The sequence below is a fragment of the Leopardus geoffroyi genome, chromosome C1 (assembly GCF_018350155.1).
Source record: "Leopardus geoffroyi isolate Oge1 chromosome C1, O.geoffroyi_Oge1_pat1.0, whole genome shotgun sequence".
NCBI lineage: Eukaryota > Metazoa > Chordata > Mammalia > Carnivora > Felidae > Leopardus > Leopardus geoffroyi.
In genome coordinates this window covers 38219841-38228855 of record NC_059328.1, presented here as the reverse complement: position 1 = coordinate 38228855, position 9015 = coordinate 38219841, and the positions used below count along the sequence as shown (strand labels likewise).

Here is a 9015-nt window from a genome sequence, read left to right as displayed (position 1 = left end):
GTCCCAGCTTAAATGTCAGTTTCTTGGAGAAAATGTTGATGACCATCCATTCAACATTTCCCCTCGTTATACCTAAACTGTCTTCATGAGACATATCACCACATTATATTTTTTTAATGCTTATTTATTTTTGAGAGAGAGAGAGAGAGAGAGAGAGGACAATTGGGGGAGGGGCAGAGAGAGAGGGAGACACAGAACCCGAAGCAGGCCCCAGGCTCCGAGCTGCCAGCACAGAGCCCGACGTGGGGCCTGAACCCACGAACTGCGAGAACATGACCTGAGCTGAAGTTGGACGCCCAACTGACTGAGCCACCCAGGCACCCCGACTGATATTTTTAATTCCTGTCCTTATGTCCTCTCATGGCCCACTAACACGTGAGCCATGCAAAGTCTCTGTTTTATTCCCTTTTAAAAATTCTCATTATTGTCTCCAGGGATGATAGTGCCAGAACGTAGTAGACGCTCTGTCCATACTTAACGAAGGGACCACTGTCCAGAGGCGGTGTGTGGACTGCTATGCTGAACAATAATCGGTCTTCACTTATCGAATATTCCAGTTGCTTTTCTCAGTGTCCATTTGGGGTGGATTAAATATGGCCACAGGTTTTTTTGATGCTCTTTCTGAAAAGAGAAGGAATGTCTCCTCTTGAAGCTGTGTGTTCTGTGATGGCTTTGCCCAGTAGAACATGGCAGAAGACAAGCTGCAACCTCTTCTGGGTCTATTTTAAGGAATGAGCAACTTCCATCTCAGCTCTTGTCCTTTTTCTTTTTTTTATTTTTTTCCTTTTTCTTTTTTTGGTAACATTCTTTCTGGAAGCCCTGAACTGCCGTATCTGAAGCCTGACCGCCTTGACACCACCATGGTAGAAAGGCCACGTATTGACAATCTAGCTGACAGTCCCAGCTGACTCCAGCCTTCCAGCTTATTCCACCAAAGCACCAGACAAGTGAGTGAAGCTGCCTTGGGCCCGTTGGACCATCCCACCAGCTGAATACAAGCGACCTCAGTCTTTGTCATGGGGAACAAGAATTCCTGACCCACAAAGTTGTGAGATATGGCAGAATGGTTGTCATTTTAAATCACTAGGCATGGGCATGATTTGTTCTGAAGCTGTAAATAACTACGACCCACTCCTCCCAGCCTAATTTTTGCTCCTTTCAACTCCACCACCTTCATTCCTGACTCTGCCAAGAATTTTGATCCCTCTCACCATAAGGAACCTGAATTATTAGACTTAAGGCCTGATGTGCTCAGGAAAATTTGTGGATGGTTCCAGCTCACAACAACTCCTTTATCTGAGGTCCTCCTAAACTTATAATTCATATTGTCGCATAAACGACTGTGGTTTGCTCTTAAGTAGAAGTGATATGTTTATTATGATTTGTCAGTGAGAATTCGGGATTCCCGAGGGGAGATGTTAGATGTTCGCCTCTCTCTTCTAAGCGCAGTGTTGTAGGGCTGTGGCACGGAGCTGCGGTGAGAAAGGCAGTAAAGCGATTTCTTAATTGTAAGTTGCTGTAACACTCATTTCTATCCTCAAAACTAGAAGAGAAGGGTGGAATCTGAAGATGAACTTTCCCATTTACCTCCAGTATTGTTCTTTAGAGACACAACACATCATAAAAAAGGAATAGATGTCCCTACCTGAAGCGAGTACTACTATCTGGAAGCAAAGAATGGCCACAAAATATCCAGATACAGAGGGAAATGGGGGGCTCCATCACACCTAGAAAATAAAGTCGTAATTGTGGCATCAGGCAGCAAGAATCACTGTAACACAGAAAAGAAGAAAAAAGAAAAAAAGCAGAGACCATTTAGAAATCCTGCCTTTTGAGAGAATTCCCCTTGACGGGCAAATGACTTAGTCAAACCACAGGTGTCAGACCCACTGAGATGATCTCTTTTCCTCTTTCCTTCCTGTGCTTTTTACTGTGGCTCATTACCTTTAGCAGGTGCTAAAGGACAGCTGCGGTGCACAAGAGCATAAAAGGTGTGCAGGGGCACCTGGGTGGCTCACCTGGTTAAGCATCCAACTCCTGGTTTTGGCTCAGGTCGTGATTTCACAGTTTGTGAGTTTGAGCCCCGCATTGGGCTCTGCACTCACAGTGCAGGGCCTGCTTGAGGTTCTCTCTCTCTCCCTCTCTCTGCTCATGCTCACTTACTCAAAAAAAAAAAAAAAAAAAAAAAAAAAGGTGTGCAGAACCCAGCTCTGCCCATCCCCACACTCACTCAGCCCCTTCTGCCCTTGGCCTAGGCCACATGCCAGATGAACATGCCAGATGTTGCTTCATTTCCTAATGGGAACACTTATATGCCCTCTCCTTGGTGGGGGTGGACGGGCCAGCTCTAGCAAAACCCCCAGAATCCCGCAGTTACGGTCAGGGTCTGACCTGCCTGGATCCATGGAACTTCTGGTTCAACCCACAACTTCCACACTGAAATGAAACACCGCAATGTGGAGGTGGGATCTCAATTCCTCAGCGGCTGCACAGAGGACCTGGGTGAAATGTCTCATATGCAAAGGTATGTTAAATGTGAGATAATCGTGGGTCAATCAGATGCAGGAAATCGGAAGAAGAAAGCAGATAAAGGCCTCTACTTTCTTCCTTCATTTTCTAATTTCCCCTTCGCTTTTGCTGCCTATGGTTGCAGCCCCCCTCCAATAAACTGTCAGAAATAAGTTTTGGCATACGCCTTCTTTCTCGGTATCCTAGACGCAGGAAAAAAAGACACTGCTAAGATATGGGGTATATATTAGCGGGCTGAATTGGGGGACATGTATATATTTAGTTCCATATACTCAACAGTTAAGCTAGGTTTGGTTCACGAAGGGCCTCAAGCCGGCCAATAAATAAAACGTCAGATTTTACTTGATGGAAAACACAGAGTGCTTAAATGCAAAATATAAACAGTGTAATCTATGGTGAAATTTCTGTTTTATATACAAGAACATCAAATAAGGAGTTAAAACAGAGAGAAATTACATGGTCGAGATCTCTTGCAAATGGTCTAACATACCCATTGAGAGAGAGTGGGGTTGGAAAGACTGTGACAGGTGAAAGCAATACCACGGGAGGAGGGTAGCTGGTTGCAAAGCCTCAACTGATGAAGGGCTCATATCCTGAAGATACATATTTTGAATTTTAATTATGCAGATTATTTTTTTATTTTACACACTTTTAAAGTTTATTTATTTACTTTGAGATAGAGACGAGTGAGCAGGGGAGGGGCAAAGAGAGAGGAAGAAAGAGAATCCCAAGCAGGCTGTGTGCTGTCAGCACAGAGCCTGATCCGGGGCTCGAACTCACAAACTGGGAGATCATGATCCGAACCAAAACCAAGAGTTGGGTGCTTAACCAGCTGAGTCACCCATGTGCCCCTCTGCAGTTTATTTTTAAGGCAGATAAACCAAAAGAAAAATAGGCAAGGCACCTGAACAGTCTCAGCATTAAAAAAAATACCCAAATAGCAGCAAAGATAAGAAAAGGTGCAGGCAGATACCCACTATGAATCGGAACAAGGCATATATTAAAACCATGATCCCCATACCCGCCGTGGGTATAATGGAAGAGGCTGACAGTACCAGGGTTTGATGAAGATGTGGGGTAATGTGGCCCACATGTTCATGGCCAGTGACAGATCGGTGGAGCGATATTTGAAAGCACTTTGGTATCTTCTTCCAGAGTTAAAAATAAACACAGCCTGTGACCCAGAAATTCTACTTCTGGGCATATGATCAATAGAAATATATGTACATATGCACAAGAGACACGTACAATAAACTTCATGACACCGTTACTGGGAATAACTGAACTGGGATAAATATAAACATCCTTCACAGTGAACCCACGCCTATAACCCCAAGTAACATCAGCATCCATCTGATCGTTCCACAAACAGAATGTTAATAACTGATTTTCTGATTAACCAAATTGTTAAAATCTCTTACCATTTACAATAGTTCTCTCAGGGATATTCTCTCAGGTTTTTACACAGAAAATCATATTTTTCTGAATAATACTTTGTTTCTACTTCTATTACAAAGTCACTGGTATTTCTGCCAGCAACAGAGTTAGCACATAGAGCTTTTCAAAACTATCATTTATTAACAATAGCAACAAAAATATAAAGTCCTCAGGAATAAGTGTAACAAAAATGCAAACCTTGTATTCATTAAATTATGAGATTTCAATTCTTCCCCCCTTTTGATGAATCTACAGATTCAGCACAATCTTAGCTAACTATTTTATGGCTCTCGATAAGCTGACTAAAGTTTGTATAGCAAGACAAAAGACTAAGAACTGCCTGCACAACACGGAAGAATCAAGTCAGGGGACTGACACTACCTGACTTCAAGACCTACTCTAAAGCTACAGCACTTAAGACTGCCTGGTATTAGTGAAAGGACAGATTCATAGAGATTAATACATCAACTGAAGAGGATAAGAGCCCAGAGATAGTCTCACACAAATAAACAACCGATCATTGACAAGGAAGTAAAAAACCTCAATGGGGGAAAGGATAATCCTTTTTAACAAAAGGTGTTTGAACAATTGGATGTCCATATATGAAAAGAAAGAAAGAAGAAAGAAAGAAAGAAAGAAAGGGAGGGAGGGAAGGAAGGAAGGAAGGAAGGAAGGAAGGAAGGAAGGAAGAAAATTACACACCCACACCTCAAAACCAAAACAAACAAAAACGTACAGACAGTCCTTATGAAACCATTCACAAAATTAACTCAAAATGGATCATAGACTTAAATGTCAGATGCAATACTATAAAATTTCTAGAAGAGAAAAATAAGGGAAAAATCTGTGTGACCCTGAGTTTAGCAGTGAGTTTTTCGATACAATGCCAAAAATATGATTCATGAAAGAAAATTTGATAAATTGGGATTGATTAAAATGTAAAACTTTTTTGCAACAGATGCTGTTAAGAGAATGAACAAGTCACAGCAAGGGAGAAAATATTTGAAAAATACATATCTGATAAAAGACTTGTATCTACATATTAAAATTAAAAATAGAAGGCAGGTGGGGTTCCTGGGTGGCTCAATTGGTTTAGCGTCCAACTGGCACAAGTCATGATCTCTCAGTTCACAAGTTGGAGCCCCCAATTGGGCTCTGTGCTGACAGCTCAGAGCCTGGAGCCTGCTTTGGATTCTGTGTCTCTCTCTCTCTCTCTGCCCCTCCTCCCCCATTCGTTCTCTCTCTCTCTCTCTCTCAAAAATAAATAAAACATTCAAAAAATTAAAAAAAAAAAACAAGAACAGGGTGCCTGGGTGGCTCAGTTGGTTAAGTGTTTGGCTTCGCCTCAGGTCATGATCTCGAGGTTCATGAGTTCAAGCCCCACATTGGGCTCTGTGCTGACAGCTCGGAGCCTGGAGCGTGCTTCGGATTCTGTGTCTCCCTCTCTCTCTCTGCCCCTCCCCTCCCTCAAAAATAAATAAACATTTTTTTAATTAAAAGAAAAGAAGACAGTCACCCAATCAAAAAATAAGCAAAAGATGTGGACACCTCATCAACAAAGACACATGGGTAGCAAATGCACATAAGAAAAGACGCTCATTTGTCACTGAGGAAGTACAAATTAAAGCAATAATGAGATACCATTATGCACTTATGAGAGTGGCTGAAATCCCCCAAACTGACAATATCACAGGGGAAATCTCATTCATTGTTTTCAGGGATGCAAAATGGTACAACTACTTTGGAAGACAGGTAGTTTCTTAACAAACCTACACAGTCTTAACTATATAATGTAGCAACTGCACTCCTAGATATTCATCTAACTCACTTGAAAATTTATGTCTACACAAAAACCTGCACAGAAATGTTTGCAGCAGCTTTATTCATGATTGCCAAAAACGGGAGTCACCAGTTTTTTTCAATAGGTGAAAGGATACACAAATGGTGGTCTGCCCATAAATTGGAATATCATTTAATGACAAAAGGAAATGAACTATCAAGCCATGAAAAGACATGAAAAACTAACCCTTGAACGTATATTGCTAAGTGAAAGAAACCAGTCTGAAAAGGCTACCCACTGTCTGATGTTAATTATACGACATTCTAGAAAGGGCAAAATTCTACAGACGGTAAAATAATCAGTGGTTACTGAAAATTCAGGGGGAAGAGAGGAGGGATACAGAAGTGAAGCACAGGGGATTTTTAGGGGAAAATAACTATTCTGTAGGATACTTCAGTGGAGGATACATGGCATTATGCATTTGAAAAAGCCTAAGAACTTTATAACACAAATAGTAAACTTCAGTGTATGCAAATTAAAAACATTTAGGAGGTCACGGGTGCCTGAGTGGCTCAGTCGGTTAAGTGTCCCACTTCAGCTCAGGTTCTGATCTCACAGTTCGTGGGTTTGAGCCCCATGTCAGGCTCAGAGCCTGGAGCTTCCTTCGGATTCTTCGTCTCCCTCTCTCTCTACCCTTCCCCTGCTCACTCTCTGTCTTTCTCTCTCTCTCTCTCAAAAGTAAACATTAAGAAAAAATAAGAAAAAAATTTACGAGGTCAGGTAATCCAAAGAAAGAATATAAATTGTGACAGGGGAATCTAACTGTATTACAAATGTATGAAACAAGAGGATGGGTGGAAAAGGTACCTGAGTTACCTGAGTAACTTCGCAAATCAATGGAGTCTATAAGTTCAAATGTAAAAGGAACTACAGGTAAGCACTGAACTGCCATCGATGAAATTGTTTCCCAGTGGGGTAAGGATTAAAAATTCTGAATAGTGCTATACATGTATACTGGAATTGAACAAGTAGATGGGTAGAGGATAACGAAAGCCCAAGCATCTTACTGTTGGAGCAGGATTTACAGATAAGCGAGGGGAGGAGGCTAGAAAGATTCCTGTGGCAATGGATTAGATTTGGAAATCTCAGTATGAATTCATGTTGAGCTTAATATGATATAGATAGTTATATACAGAAATATGTATAGATAGAAGTCTATCTGGGTTAATATATGTGTATACATATATTTCTTTGCCCTATCAGTTGGGTGGGCCTAAATAAAACAACATCACCCCTGCAGTGAGCACAGCTAGGGTCCAGCTCTTGGTTTCTAGTACCACTCACCAATAAAGGAACCAGGGCTCTTTGGAGAAATGACTGATCCTAGGACTGGGGCTGGGAATATACAAGATGATCCTGGAACAGCTTGTAGGGTCAGAAAACCAAGTGCAAAAAAAAAATATATATATATACATATGTATATGTATATATATGTGTATACATATGTGTGTACATATATATGTATGTGTATATGTATGTATGTATATGTATGTATATATATATATTAATAGGTTATGTCATGGGAGCCAATTGAAAGAGCTCCCAGTGGCCAAAGCTTGATCGATTTGAGCAACAAAAACAGCAAAATAAATAAATTAGTATTGGACTATAACCCAAAGTATAAAATAAATATCCATGAGTTCGTGATATCATACAGATCAAGGTCAACATCAACAATAAGTCATGCTGATAATATGTACCCTTGATACGATGTGATGAGAATTACCTGTTACCTCATAGTCTTCCTCCCCAAACCCACAACCCAATGTAATCATGAGGGAAACAGTAGAAAAATCACAATTGAGGGACATTCCACAAAATATCTCACCAGTACTTCTTAAAACCATCAATGTAATCACAAACAAGGGAAGTCTGAGAAATTGTGACAGCCAACAGGAGCCCCAGGAGACATGACACTGGATGTGATGTGCTGCACTAGATGGGATTCTGAAACAGGAAAATGACATTAGGTAAAAACTAAGAAATCTGAAAAAAAAGTAAGAATGTAAGTGTTCATTGGTTCAACCAATGAATATTGGTTCATTAATTATACTAAATGTACCATACTACTATGAGATGTTAATAATAGCGAAACAATATGGGGCACATGGGAACTCTATAGGATCTTTGCAATTTTTCTGTAAATCTAAAACTGTTGTAACAAAGTGTTTTTTTTTTCTGTTTTGTTTTTGTTTTTGTTTTTAGAAATGGATCACAGCCCTAAATATAGAATGTGACACAATAAAACTCTTGAAGAAAACTTAGGAAAAGACCTTTGTCATCTTGGGTTAAGCAAAGGATTCCTAGTATAATCCATAAGAAAACAAACAGATAAATTGAACTTCATCAAAACATAAAAATTCTCTTCAAAAGACACTTAAAAAACTGAAAAGACAAACTATAGATGGGGATAAAATGTTTACAAAGCATATAGGTCATAAAGTACAGAATATATAAAGAACTCCTGTAACTACTAAATAATAAGAAAACTCAATAAAAAATGGACAAAAAATTTGAACAGACACTTCACTAAATAAACAATGCAGACATGTTCAACATCACTAGTCATTTCAGGAATATTAAAACACAATGAGATACCTCCACAAAGCTATTAAAGTGGTTAACATTAAGGGCACCTTAGTGGCTCAGTTGGCTCAGCATCTGACTCTTGAATTCGGTTCAAGTAATGATCCCATAGTCGTGGGATCGAGCCCTGTGTTGGGCTCCGTGCTGAGAATGGGAGCCTGCTTAAGATTCTCTCTCTCTCTCAAAAAAATTTTTTTAAATGGTTAGAATTAAAAAGGTTGATCATACCAAGTTTTACCAAGAAAGTGGAGGATTCCCATATCACTGATGGAAATTTTAACATTGGTAAAGAAGAGAAATTATCCCAGAGTTTATTTAAATGGAATCATACAATATGTACTTTTCCTTTGTTGGGCTTATTTCACTCAGCATAATTATTCTGAGATTCATCCACGTTGTTTTGTGTACCAACAATTTCTTCCCTTCATTTCTGAGTAGTATAGCACTGCTATGTATGGGCCACAGATGACCTATTCACCTGCTGATAGACATTTGGAGTACATCCGTTTATTTTTTTTACCTTTTTCTTTCTTCTATATTTTGGGACATTTTCTTGACTCTTTCATCCCAATTTCCTATTAACATTTTTATAACCCCAATTTTAATTTATAGTAGTTTGTTTT

General features: G+C 39.8%; 2 long non-coding RNA genes across 2 annotated transcripts; both read right to left on the bottom strand.

Moving 5' to 3' along the window:
- Nucleotides 1-261: 261 nt before the first annotated feature.
- LOC123599975 lies at nucleotides 262-2058 on the bottom strand. Its single transcript, XR_006713392.1, has 3 exons — nucleotides 2019-2058; nucleotides 1646-1727; nucleotides 262-1472 (listed from the first exon to the last, which is right to left on the bottom strand). It is a non-coding gene; the product is annotated as an uncharacterized LOC123599975 (long non-coding RNA).
- Nucleotides 2059-2113: 55 nt separating this feature from the next.
- On the bottom strand, nucleotides 2114-7747 carry LOC123599974. Its single transcript, XR_006713391.1, has 3 exons — nucleotides 7635-7747; nucleotides 2309-2436; nucleotides 2114-2162 (listed from the first exon to the last, which is right to left on the bottom strand). It is a non-coding gene; the product is annotated as an uncharacterized LOC123599974 (long non-coding RNA).
- Between the last annotated feature and the right edge of the window lie 1268 nt (nucleotides 7748-9015).